This window comes from Heterodontus francisci, chromosome 30 (assembly GCF_036365525.1).
Source record: "Heterodontus francisci isolate sHetFra1 chromosome 30, sHetFra1.hap1, whole genome shotgun sequence".
Lineage (NCBI taxonomy): Eukaryota > Metazoa > Chordata > Chondrichthyes > Heterodontiformes > Heterodontidae > Heterodontus > Heterodontus francisci.
In genome coordinates this window covers 51,862,238-51,876,530 of record NC_090400.1, presented here as the reverse complement: position 1 = coordinate 51,876,530, position 14,293 = coordinate 51,862,238, and the positions used below count along the sequence as shown (strand labels likewise).

The 14,293-nt window shown below is 42.7% G+C and overlaps 1 protein-coding gene across 12 annotated transcripts in view; it reads right to left on the bottom strand.

Moving 5' to 3' along the window:
* Nucleotides 1-1,336: 1,336 nt before the first annotated feature.
* Nucleotides 1,337-14,293, bottom strand: part of msi2b (musashi RNA-binding protein 2b) — a 539,697-nt gene continuing 526,740 nt past the window's right edge. For all 12 annotated transcript variants that reach the window (XM_068010600.1, XM_068010599.1, XM_068010601.1 and 9 more), the window contains one exon: nucleotides 1,337-13,657. The gene's annotated coding sequence lies outside the window, so the exon portion shown is untranslated. The remainder of the gene's footprint in view (nucleotides 13,658-14,293) is intronic.

Genomic DNA, 14,293 nt, shown 5'->3' with positions numbered 1-14,293 from the left:
CGGCGGTGTTTATATCAGACAGTGTCTAGAGCCGGCGGTGTTTATAACAGACAGTGTCTAGAGCCGGTGGTGTTTATAGCAGACAGTGTCTAGAGCCGGTGGTGTTTATAGCAGACAGCGTCTAGAGCCGGCGGTCTTTATAACAGTGTCTAGAGCCGGCGGTGTTTATAACAGACAGTGTCTAGAGCTGGTGGTGTTTATATCAGACAGTGTCTAGAGCCGGTGGTCTTTATATCAGACAGTGTCTAGAGCCGGTGGTGTTTATAGCAGACAGTGTCTAGAGCCGGTGGTCTTTATATCAGACAGTGTCTAGAGCCGGCGGTGTTTATATCAGACAGTGTCTAGAGCCGGCGGTGTTTATATCAGACAGTGTCTAGAGCCGGTGGTCTTTATATCAGACAGTGTCTAGAGCCGGTGGTGTTTATAGCAGACAGCGTCTAGAGCCGGCGGTCTTTATAACAGTGTCTAGAGCCGGCGGTGTTTATATCAGACAGTGTCTAGAGCCGGTGGTGTTTATAGCAGACAGTGTCTAGAGCCGGTGGTGTTTATATCAGACAGTGTCTAGAGCCGGTGGTCTTTATAACAGACAGTGTCTAGAGCCGGTGGTCTTTATAACAGACAGTGTCTAGAGCCGGCGGTGTTTCTATCAGACAGTGTCTAGAGCCGGCGGTGTTTATAACAGACAGTGTCTCGAGCCGGCGGTGTTTATAACAGACAGTGTCTAGAGCCGGTGGTGTTTATAACAGACAGTGTCTAGAGCCGGTGGTCTTTATAACAGACAGTGTCTAGAGCCGGCGGTGTTTATAGCAGACAGTGTCTCGAGCCGGCGGTGTTTATAACAGACAGTGTCTCGAGCCGGCTGTGTTTATAGCAGACAGTGTCTCGAGCCGGCGGTGTTTATAACAGACAGTGTCTCGAGCCGGCTGTGTTTATAACAGACAGTGTCTCGAGCCGGCGGTGTTTATAGCAGACAGTGTCTCGAGCCGGCGGTGTTTATAACAGACAGTGTCTAGAGCCGGCTGTGTTTATAACAGACAGTGTCTCGAGCCGGCTGTGTTTATAGCAGACAGTGTCTCGAGCCGGCGGTGTTTATAACAGACAGTGTCTCGAGCCGGCTGTGTTTATAACAGACAGTGTCTCGAGCCGGCGGTGTTTATAGCAGACAGTGTCTCGAGCCGGCTGTGTTTATAACAGACAGTGTCTCGAGCCGGCAGTGTTTACAGTGGGCAGCCATTCTGCATTGCCAGGTTCACATCCATGCCGCAAGTTAAAAATCGACCCGACTGGTTCTTTGAACTGTGCAAGGTGGTTTAATATGAAAGACACTGACAAGAACTGAGTTCAAAACAGTTTATTTTTTTATTTTTTTTATTTCTGACAAACACATTGATTTCTGGACCACAGTAGAGGATGGAAACCTTTCACAAACTTTTTATTTTGAAAATACAAATATAAAATTATACTTTCCACATCTGTGATGTGAGAGAGCCCCATCCACATATTTTACAACAGGGCTGAGTAAGCCATACACAGGGACCTGAAAGATGCTTTTTTACTTGTTGTGTTAACAGTGTTGACAGTTCAGATTTTAATTGTGAGGTGAGAGCCGAGGAGGGAAGGGAATGAGCTACAGTGACTAAACATCAGCAGGAACATCTGTGCCCGCAACCAATACATTACCGTACTCACCTAATGATGCCAGTTTTTTTTGTAGATTGGGAAACAAAGGAGTGGGCCAAGGCCGATATTGCAAGACACCACCAAGAATGAAGCGCATAGAATGGAGCACAAACCACTCATGGGCAAAGACGTCCTCAGTTGACTATTTGTGGTGAAATCATAAACACAGATCAGCAGACCAAGTTTCTACAAGGACCAAATGCAGGAATTTTTTCCCCCTGCCTCCCTCCCTGTCCTTCTGCAAACTCCTTCTTCTAGGCAGGGATTAACTCACTGATCACAAGTGTAGGAGAATACAAGATTAAATGCTTCCTCCACCTCCCACCCCTGAAGCAGTGCTTGGTAAAACAATCAAAAGAAAGTCAATACCTGAGGTATATTTATCAGTGTTTTTTATCTTTTCTTTTCCTTCACAACCTGGAGAAAACTTTAAAACATTGAGAAATAAAGAGATTGTATTATATAGTGCCTTTCATAATACAGGATGTCCAAAAGTACCTTACAGCCACTTTTACTGAAGTATGATCACTGTTGTAAAGTAACCAATAAACCCATGCTGAGTATGATAACTCAAGCAATACCAACTCTCAATGTCAGTCTCAATTGTCACTTCTGAGCAGACCTGTGGAGAGAGGAGGGAGACCTGCTACAGCGTAAGGTAAAGATGTTTTTACAGTTAGACAGGGTAGCATCATGTTGCAACATCTCAAAGTGCGTTCAGGCAATGGCCTTCTTCGGGAGTGCAGTGACCTTTACGATGTAGGCTAATGCAAGATCGGGGGGCATTGGTAACTCATGACCAGATGCAATCAACTGAGGTGGGACAGACAGGGGATTCGAAAATCACAATAATAACGAGATAAAGCAGAAAACATTGGAAATACACAGCAAGTCACTTGATGCGATGAAAGGTCAAAGACCTAAAACATCAACCCTGCTCCTCTCTCCACAGATGCTGCCAGACCTGCTGAGTATTTCCAGCACTTTCTGTTTTTATTTCAGCAAGTCACTGGGTTTGAAAGCAGCTCAAGTGGATCTTTCATTGCAAACGTTAGCCTATTTTTCTCTTTCAGCAGGAGATTTATTTTGTCACAATGAAACCCCCTCCTTTTCTTAACATAGTGTTTTGTTTGATTAACGCTGACAATTCAGTCTTCACAATTCACCATTTTCAAATCCTCACTTGCAGCAATGTATAATTGTGTTTCGAGTTGATTTGTTAACAATGTTGTAAGAGGATTGTATGTAGAACCGCATCAAGCAAATCAGGCAAAGTGGCCTTTCAAGAAGGAAGAACTTGCATTTATAGAGCGCCTTCCACAACCTCAGGACATTCCAAAGCTCATGAAGTACTTTTAGTGTAGTCAATACTGTAAAGTAGGGAATGCTGTAGCCAATTTGCACACAGCAAGGTCCCACAAACAGCCAAATCATTTGCTTTTAGTGACGTTGGTTAAGGGACTGGACATCAGGGAGAACTTTGAAACAGTGCCATGGAATGTTTAAACTTCCATCAGAGGGGCCAGACAGGGCCTCAATTTAATATCTCATCTGATAGACAGCAGCCCCTCAAGTACTGCACTGGAGTGTCTGCCTAGATTTTGCACTCAAGTCTCAGGAGTGGGACTTGAACCCAAAAATCTTATGACTCAGAGGTGAGAGTGCCACCCACTGAGCCACAGCTGACACCTCTCGGACCCGGAATCAATCCAGTACAGCGTGACGGGACCAAAGCCTTGTCCTGACTGGAAAGGGTCCTGTGTGAAATGGGTTTGAGCAGTCTCTGTCTAGTTCCTAGTGACCATTGGGTCTACAGCATTAAACTGGCACTAAACCAAAAGAGATGCAGTGGGTTTTGTCGAGGTTCATCCCAAGCAGCTCTGTAACACAGGAGTCTGTGCTCTACGGGCTGTTCCCAGGGACGCACACCGAGACAAACATCAACTGCTGCTGGAGGACTATCAATTCGGTGAAAGACGCCCTTTGGTCTGCCCGAAACTTGCTGGTTCTTCCAGCGCAAAGAGTTGTCCACCACTGAATGTTGCAGACTGGCACATTCCAAGGTCCAGGACTACGTGCTGAGGGACGCACTAAAGCTTGGGGCAGCCGCAGCAAAGGCTCAATGGGGAAAGACCACAGTGTAAGGTCCCCCCCACCAAGCTGAACTGAGGGGCTGGATCCATGGGAAACCCCTCGAACTGTATCGGGAAAATTTTGTGTGCTGTAAATGTAAAAATGTATATGGCATGACAATGAAATGGAAGGGTTGTGAGGCAACTCATGATTGTATAGAAGGAAACAGATCTCCTTTGCACTGTTTGTATTTTTTGACTTGGTGCTGTTTGAAACTGTTTGGTAATGTATTTTTTTTTTTACAGATTTCTATGAATAAAGTATATTTTGGAAATAAAAAAGAACCTAAACCAGCAATATCACTCAGACTGGCCATAAGGATGGTTAGCGTGGGAAATGGAAAACAATTCCACATTCTGGGGCAGTAGGAAGCCCCCTTCTGAAGATTGCCTGAGGCGGAGCCTGGCTGTGGTGTGCTTAACCAGATGAGTGTTCAACACTAACATCACTATCTCTGATGAGCATTGCTAAAGTCACCACAAAAAAAAAAATTGCTTAAAATGTTTTTCATTGTTTGTTGGAATTAACAGCCATTCACACAGGACAAAGAAAATCAAATATCCCTTTTAAAGGGAGGCAGGTTTCCCCCCCTTGCTTGGGTTTCGACAGACTGGCACTGCACACTGACCAGCGTAAGTGGTGTCGAGACAGCTTAACGTGACCTACAGACACGGATGGCTAAGTTACTTTGTTTTCAGGGCGAATGGTGACAGTTTACATGGAGGGAGACTCGATAAGACTTAAGGGTGATGGCAAATAGGATTGCGCTGAGCAAACATCTAGGAATTAAAGTCATCAAAAGGCATCAGCACAAAGAAATTGCCTGGACAGAATTGTGCAGGTGGAGCCCAGAGGCAAAAGTGAACTGCCTGCTCGAGATTGCTTTAGAAGTTTTCTTTTTCACATTTGTGTGAAAGACAGACTTGCATTTATATATCACCTTTCATGATCTCAGGCTGTCCCAAAGCTCTTTACAGCCAATGAAGTACTTCTGATGACTGTCATGTAGGAAATGTTGGAATGAAAGTGGTCAACAAGGGAACAAAGCATGTTAAAGGCTCATTTACACAACATATTGAAACTGATGTTGCCCAGGGGCAGGGTCCAAACCCCTAGTTTTAATTTTGCAACAATGGGCAACTTTTACCCAACAGCAGATTTGTGCACCTCATTACATCGTTGGCTTGTTTCAACGATGGACAGAGAGTCAGCCATCTCTCAGTAAAATGTAAGAAGTGCCTTAAAGTGCAATCAAATGCAGTTCGAGATATGGGAAGCCAGTAGCTGTTCACAGTGTGTCATGTCCACAAAAAAGCAGCTTCTTCCAAAACCCGTTGTTTCCTTGCAAGTTAGAAGAATTCCCTTGGAAAAGGGGTTGTGCTAAGATACTGGTGCAGGAAGATGGAGAGGTTGGGGTTGGTGGTGTGCAGAAAGCTCTCCTACAGACCGGAATAATAAAGAGCACAGAGCCCTAAAGTCACAGCTGAGAGCTTAGCCCCAAGTGCTACCATTTGCAAGTATGCTTAATATTTCTTGCCATTGTGCTTCAAATAACATTACATGACACAAGCAGTCAGTCATGTGATGATGCAGTGAAGTGGCTGATTGCATCACAGCTCAGGAGCATACTCCTGTGTGAATGACAAAAGAAAAATGTCCCCTTTTGGCCAAAGTTCCCTTTCTCTGGGCCTCAAGGTCAAACAACTGCAGCGAAGTTGAGAAAAGAAGGGGTAACAGGCAGTAATAATGCACTGCAATCCGTGGAGAACCACTCGTCATGAACACTTAACAGCAGTGTGAAAGGTGTAGAGATGATGACACAGGGAACAGCGGAACCCAAATAAGGCAAGAGATACAGCAAGACTTTGGAATACAGGGCCAATATTGGGAGATCTTGCAGCATAGAGGGACTACAGTGGGGAAGGCTTCAGTATAACTGTCTAGAGCTCGATTTTCCCCGTGATCAGGAATCTATGATGGGGAAGAGGGAAAGGGTGGGAGAATAAAGCTAATTTCGGAATTATGTTTGATTCTCTTTTCTTCCTTGTTTCCGTTTAGTGGGCCTTGCAGACTTTATTGGGATATTGCACTGGACTTTGGGGCACTGATTCTGTGACCTGTTGGGCTGGATACCATGGTTATACCATTTAATATTTCTCATTGCAGCCCGCAGTTTAATCTACAAAGTAAATAACAAGAAGAGGAGACATTAAAGAGGCAGTGAAGTGTTTTTAACAGACAGCAAAACTGCAGCACAATAATCAACAGGGCTGCCATCGGATTCCAATATCCAATCATCCCTCTGCAAACAAACTTAGATTTGTCCATTTCAGGTCAATTTCACAAATTGATTGACCATTTTGAAAAAAATCCTTAAACACAATTTGCAGGCAAACCATCGAAGGGGGAAAAACATATCTGGGACCAAATAATGAGAGAGCATCAATCTCGATGATCACAGAGTTATACATACATCAGCAACAGGGAAAAGAAACACAGGACAAAGGAGACTGTCAGTTTAAACTTGTTGCTGATTCATCTGTCACCACCATAGGAGCTCAAACACATCAAAGATTTTCCTGTGCCAAGAACAAAGGTGATAAATTTGTTGGGAGTCTTCTGCGCAGATCCCAAACATGACGCCTTGTTTCAAAGTGTCACACATTTCAAGGCCACCCCTCCTGTTTAGCCCAGTCCATTACGTTTGGATCCAATAGAAGAGTGAGGGTAAGGGAAGCCAGTTTATAGTCAGTCTGTGAGGCTTTCACTGACTGGTAAGAGAGCCAAACTGCACTTGATAACAATAGCACTGGTGACCTCTGATCTGACCTCGTGCAGTCAGGTTCCTAACACTGAAAGCAAAATTGAAAGAGAAAAACATGGTGTGTTGTGAATATCCTCACAACTCAAGTCTTCCACAAGTCAATCAAGATCTGAGATGGATTTGAAGCAGAGTCCAACTGTCCTGCTCTTTTTTTTTGCACTGTATGTACAAGAAGATACATCACATGAGGGTCATCCCATTTTCTGGGGTGTTTATCTGCAAGTGTCATCATGGATCAGATCATTGTTTCTGGGCTGGCACCTCTTCCCTCACCAAAGGGCTTGCCAAAGGAATTATTCTGGGAATTGGGTGTTTAGGAGCACTGATCTTGGTTCTCAAGTTGTAGCTCTGGGATAATGAGGCAAAGCCCCTGAGAATGGGTCACGTCTCGTGCTGAGACAAATATGGAGAATATTGGAGTGCAGAGTCATCCATACAGAACTGTTCCAAAAATTTTGAGGAAAGTTAGTTTCAGCAAATGAGCTGCTAAAATCAATAGGTATGGCATCTGTCCATCTCTACTAACTGGTGTGACCATTGGCCGTCTCTACTCACTGGTGTGACCATTGTCCACCTCTACCAACTGGTGTGACCATTGTCCATCTCTACCAAATGGTGTGGCCATTGTCCATCTCTACCAACTGGTGTGGCAACCATCCATCTCTACCAACTGGTGTGACCATTGTCCATCTCTACCAACTGGTATGGCAACCATCCATCTCTACCAACTGGTGTGACCATTGTCCATCTCTACCAACTGGTGCGGCCATTGTCCATCTCTACCAACTGGTGTGGCAACCATCCATCTCTACCAACTGGTGTGACCATTGTCCATCTCTACCAACTGGTGTGGCCATTGTCCATCTCTACCAACTGGTATGATCATTGTCCATCTCTACCAACTGGTGTGACCACCGTCCATCTCTACCAGCTGGTGTGGCCGTTGTCCATCTCTACCAGCTGATGTGGCCATTGTCCATCTCTACCAGCTGATGTGGCCATTGTCCATCTCTACCAGCTGGTGTGGCCATTGTCCATCTCTACCAACTGGTGTGACCACCATCCATCTCTACCAACTAGTGTGGCCATTGTCCATCTCTACCAACTGGTGTGACCATTGTCCATCTCTACCAACTGGTGTGGCCATTGTCCATCTCTACCAACTGGTGTGGCCATTGTCCATCTCTACCAACTGGTGTGACCATTGTCCATCTCTACCAACTGGTGTGGCCATTGTCCATCTCTACCAACTGGTGTGGCCATTGTCCATCTCTACCAACTGGTGTGACCATTGTCCATCTCTACCAACTGGTGTGGCCATTGTCCATCTCTACCAACTGGTGTGACCACCGTCCATCTCTACCAGCTGGTGTGGCCGTTGTCCATCTCTACCAGCTGATGTGGCCGTTGTCCATCTCTACCAGCTGGTGTGGCCATTGTCCATCTCTACCAACTGGTGTGGCCATTGTCCATCTCTACCAACTGGTGTGGCCGTTGTCCATCTCTACCAACTGGTGTGGCCCCCGTCCATCTCTAGCAATTGGTGTGGCCCCTGTCCATCTCTATGGTGTGGCCACCAGCCATCTCTACCAACTCGTGTGGCCACCATCCATCTCTACCAACTCATGTGACCACCATCCATCTCTACCAACTCGTGTGACCACCATCCATCTCTACCAACTCGTGTGACCACCATCCATCTCTAGCAACTCGTGTGACCACCATCCATCTCTACCAACTGGTGCGGCATCCGTCCATCCCTATCAACGCGTGCGATCACTGTCCAACTCTACCTGCTGTAACATGTATGCCTTGCGACACTTTAACCTGGTAGTGGACAATCTTCGCTTTGAAGATTGAAAATATTTAATTACAAACATGGACTGGATAAGCAAAACTAAACTAGCCAACTGCATGACCTTCTGTTGATAAACTTAGCCACGCCCTAGGTTTATGTGTCATCTGGGGCACTTACTGGAGCAGCAACGTTCTTACAATGGGCAATGAGCACCTGGCAACAGAGCTACAATGGCAGTGTAAGGTAGAATCCTATTAACATCTACCTGGCTGGGATAACCACCATGCTTAAGGAATCCTGATCGGTTTCAAACTGCTAAAGGAATTAAAGAGCGTGCATTTGAGACGATCTTACGTGCAGAGAGCTCAGTGCCAAGGAGGATGGGCAGATCTGCCCATTAATTGAGTTACCAACTGCCAAAGGGCATTGCCAGTGAACGTATAAAGCGATAAAAATAACCTGGATGTTGGAATTCTCTTTCCTCCGTCCGTCTGTCTTAATCACATCTCATCTACAGTGAGACTGTCCGAGCATTGGACTGCCAGGTAACACCAATTCATGGGCCCCTCCCAAGACCTACTCACCTTCATCCTCCAGGCTGCTGGGCAGCCGCCTTCTCCTGACCTCATGTGGCATCCCCAAAAAGCAGAAAAAACAGAGCGTGCACGCTGCCAATTTGCATCAGTGCTGAGCACTGGTGGTTTTAGCCTGAGGCTGTAATTGCCACATTAGAGTGAATCCTGGTCTAAAAAGATTAGTTCCAAAGTCATTAAATAACTGAGCCAACGGCCAAACACATCAATGGGTTTTAGCACAATTTTGAAAGTGCAAACATAATTAGTTTGTACCATGTGTAAGTCATTAACTAAGTTAACCTCTGGCCCTGAATGACACAAGACCTTATAAAGCGTGAGGGAATTTTGCGGCTGACTCAGTGCTGCACTAGACTAGGGGCAGGTGTTAGCGGTAGAATCAATCCTTTCTTTTCCATTTTAATCAGGAATATTCTACATTTTCATATGCATAAGGTCAGGGTGAGGTCATAGGATCAGGAGGTTTCAAATTCAGAAATGTGCAGATCCTAAATGAAAAACTTGCATTCCTATAGCGCCTTTCATGACCTTAGGACATCTCAAAGCGCTTTACAGCCAGTATCTGCAGGGTGCAGCTGCCAGGAAAGATCTGGCACCAATACTTCAAAGGAATCTGCACTGATTCATGCTCCTTCAGTGTCCCGGAGTGGTATGAGGTGGCAATGGTCACTCTTATTACTGCAGAAGTCAGTTAGGGCACTGCGAGCAACCTTTCAAGCTAGAATTGATGCACATGTGACCTTGGGTCCCCTCCCTCCCGACAATTTGCCAACTTAAACAAGAGGCTTGGCAGGACCAACGGAACTTGCAGAACAACGGCAACCCAGCCATGCTGCCAAACACTCAGCGCAACGCTTTACCGCATCTAGTTTGGCATGGAGGTCCATCTTGTACTGTCACTGTGGCTCACAGCCGGTTTCCCCCACACCCAGCCCCTCACCTCAGCTTCAAGTTCTACCATGGTGACTTAATTGCACCGAGTTCAGTCAAACAGCTTTCAGGTCAGAAAAATCACCAACACTTGCCCAATGAATTGAAACTAGTCTAAGCAAGATGTGTAACATTCATCAGCTGTAAACTGCTGTACAATGAAAAATAAAATTTGAGCAAAACAGAGCCATGCTACCTTAAAGTCCAAGCTACAAGACCAAATTAAAAAATAAAAAACTGTATGGACTCTTCTTAAAGTGACGGAATTCAGTCACAAAAAACCTTAACAAACCCAACGCTCTAGACGAGTGAGAACTAAAGTAAACCTTACTATATAGGCAGACACGTTAAAACATATTTTATTTCTTCAAAAATATTTGTGCAGTGGGTCACTGGGACTGTGGTTTATGTGTATATAAACATTAAAACTTATCACACAATCACTTTTTTTTATCAATTTCATCTGAGCTTTTAAAAAAATATGGATTCTTTTCTTAATAAAATCATTTTCATAATTATAGCTTGCGTCCCTCTTAAAAATAATAAAAACCCAGTTTTGCATATCTAGCATTAGCATTTAAGGTAGGATGGCAACCCCTTTAAGAGACAAGGGTGGGGAATCCACTTAATGCCTTTCATTTGTCAGCATTAAAATGTCATGAAAGCTTTGGTTAGTTGAAACCACGTCAGATCAGCAGAATTGCCCCAACATTATAATGGTTAGTAATTACCTTTTTTAATTATTAATTATTAAATACAGGAAATCCTATCCTTACTGGTCCTAGATCTCATTTAACTACATCTAATAACTTGTATTTACCTTTTTTCCTTAAAAAATTTTTTTAAAACTTTTTTTCTTCTTTTAAACTTACAATATGTCTACAACTAATACTCAAGATTTATATTGGAGAGAATTATTTTGTCTTAAAAATCACTACGCTAAGCATCAAAGACAGCACTCCAGGACAATAACAACTGTACGCACTAGCAAAAATACATTAATGACTAACAATGATCCGAGGTGGAGGGGATGTGGAAATGTATCTCCGTGAGGTGAAAGGGAATGAGGAAAAATAAAATAAACTAGGAAATACAGTACAGAATTATCAACAACCCCCCAAAAATATATATATATATATTTATCAATACAAATGTTCCCTGATTACAATCACATCTTAGGGAACTATTGTTTTTTTTCTCCCAAGAACAACTTTAATCTTTATTAAAATGCTTGTTATTATTTCACCTTCACTCCTTGATCAAATCTTTTCTCATTTATAAAAATCTTGAGCGTCCAGCATTTTACAAACCAGTTGTTCCGAAGACAAAAATAAAACAGGGTTGAAAAACAAATGTATTTTTCTTCTAAAAACAACCCTGACAGTATCCACTGTCATTTAATGTTGTAATATTTGACTGCCTCTAAAGTTACCTGCTTCTGTATATAGTCAGGCCGCATGTTAATCGCTAACTCTTCTGTAACCTATCAAAAAAAAATCCAGGAGTGCAGCAGCTACCCTTTCTAATAGTTTTCTCGCCTATGTATCAGTGTGTTAACAAAGGGTCTATAGTACCAGATTCTGCATGTTAAAGAATTACTGCTATTTCGTTTTTGAAACAAAGGACTTGTTGCATTGCCTGATTCTCATCGCAGTAAGACACATTAAACTAACCCGCAATATTCCCACTTCATCACACCACCTAAAAAGATGTCATTCTATTGGCTTTTGGAGCCCTACTTGTCCCAATTTAATTTAAAAAAAGACAAATGTAACAAAAGAAATTAGACTATCCTTCATACATCTCCCCCTGTCTAAGGGGATCGAGGACCATAAAAAAATGCCAAATAATTAACATGTGCAAATAGGAATTGTCAGTTTCTCCCTACCAATCACAGTGCAACGATTTTTTTAAAATGTTATTTTAATTATCTTTAAGTCTACAATAAATTAATCTTTAGAATGCTTCTATGCTGAAACCAATACAGCACTGAGGTATTCATGAAAAACCTTTCTTTATGCTCTCTAATTCAGCAATACAGAGTAAAATGGATAAGAGGCTTGTGTGAGTTTTGTTTTAGTATTGCCATCTTATGTCTCTATACAGGCAATACAGTGAATGACAGGGCACTTGCCTAACAACAGATTAAGGAAAAAAGAGCAAATGGCTGAAATGTGGCAATAATTAGTTACTGTTAATTCCGAGGCTGGAGAGAGAACTCCTAGCCTTTTCTCTTTTTAAACAAAAAAAATCATCAATTTAATTAATTAAAACTTGTTTGAGCTACCATTTGGATTTTTTTTTCAGTCAATGAAGTGATTTTTTTTCATTTCTGATGTCAAATGTTCAATTAGTTTTTTTTTTAGGAAAATAAGAGCACAATTGAGACAACTCCAGATGGTCGACTGAAGGCATTTTTCTGGAGCTGTCCACATGGGCTTGAAATCGACTAGAAATTAACATACTGGTAATGACGTGAGTACAGTCAATAATTCCATCAGAATCATCTACAGAGCAAGCTGAACAGTGTTACACTAGTATCATTACAGTGCAGCCCGGGCAAACAAGATTTGGCAAGATTTCCAACTTATGTCTGAGTTAGAGAATCGTTACTTCGCCAAGTGTGTCACAACCCGAGAGCAGCACCATAAGCAAAAAAAAAAATACCCAAAACATTTGTACCCTTCTTTCTCTCAATCTCTCAATCTCTCTCTTTGAATAGAATATATGCAGCCACGTGGAATCATTATTTACAAAATGAGAATTCACAACTTCAACAACAACAAAAAAATAAAACACCTTATACTATAATCACCACTTTAAATGACGACCCAAAAAGGAAACACAAACCTGTGAAAACAGTACTTATAGAAAAAGGACTTGGAAAAGAAATCTCATAGTCCTGACCTTATTGCCAAAAGTGGAGCTAATCAAGGTACTGTTGCAGAACAAAAAAATAGATTTATTTCTGATTGTTAGTCAGGCTACTTTTTCCGCTCCTTCTAGACAGCAACATTAAAAGCAGAACAGACTCCCCATTGCCCTGTTTTACTGATTCTAGGCATAACCCCCTCCCAAGGGGACAGCGGCTTTACTTGAATATTCCACTGTCTTCTTTTACCTGTCTTAACTTTGTTTCTGAACCACCTTCCCCCCACCTTAAACATTTACAGTTCTTGCAAATTTGTAAAATCTGGGAGGGGGGGGGGGGCTCTTATGAATGAAAACAGGGCTTTTTCCCAACCAAAAAGAGACGCGCGCGCACACACACACACAAAGTTTGAAGAGATTACATTGCAGGATTAATGGTATCAGAAATATTATACACAGACTAAGAACTACATCACTACCCATAACACAAAAAGGAGGGAAAAATAATATCTGTGACTCAAATAAATTTCAAAATAAATCAAGAAACACTAAAAAGACTATTATTATTAATCATTTAAAATGCCATTTTCTTTTTATCCTAAGATTATTATAATACAGTAGACCACTGAGATGATGCAATTTCATTTCTCTTTTAAAAAAACATTTAGTCCACAGAGTGCCACCTCCAGTTTTATTCGCTCAGTGATGATGTAGTGCTCATTTGTGTGGTTTTGTTTTTAAAGTTTTCCTCTTCGCTTTGATGACATCACCTGAATCTGGGACCAGTCAGAAAGTTCGGCCAGTCTTGCCTGGAGCTCCTGATAAACTCTGCGGGGGTGAGATGTGGCGAGATAGAGGTGGAGGGGTAAGAGGGAGGGGAGATTAGCAGGAAGGGACAAAGGAAGGGAGAAAAGCAGAGTAAGATTACCTCATATTGCTGACCATCACATAACATGTTGAGTTGCTACTTAAAGAACAGCAAAAAAAAAAATGCAGGGTATGTAAACTACAAAGAAAACGAGACTAAAACACTATTTAGGAAGCACGAGAATTCGGGAAGGAAGGATGCACAATAGTTTGCACAACAGGAAAAAAGTTTCATGAGTAACTGAGAGAGAAAGAACGTTGTTTAAGTGCAGAATCTAAAGGACTTGGTGGACCTGATGCCAGAAGTGCTCCATCACCTATCCTGATTGTATCCCTCACTGTAGTTCCATTTGAAGCCAGTGAATATCCCCAACCACTAGGAGACATTCAGGGCTCAATGTTCAAAGTGGCTTGGGTTACCCAATGTATTGCTTCATTGGTACCCCTCAGGTAATATGGTGTCAACACTACTCCATACTTTCCTTGTACTTCTCACCTACTACTTCGCAGCTAGTTTTCTGCCTTTCTAACCATATCCCTCACAATATTAGGCAAGTAACTAGCCACTTGTCAGCGCACATAGCATGGGGTGAGCCC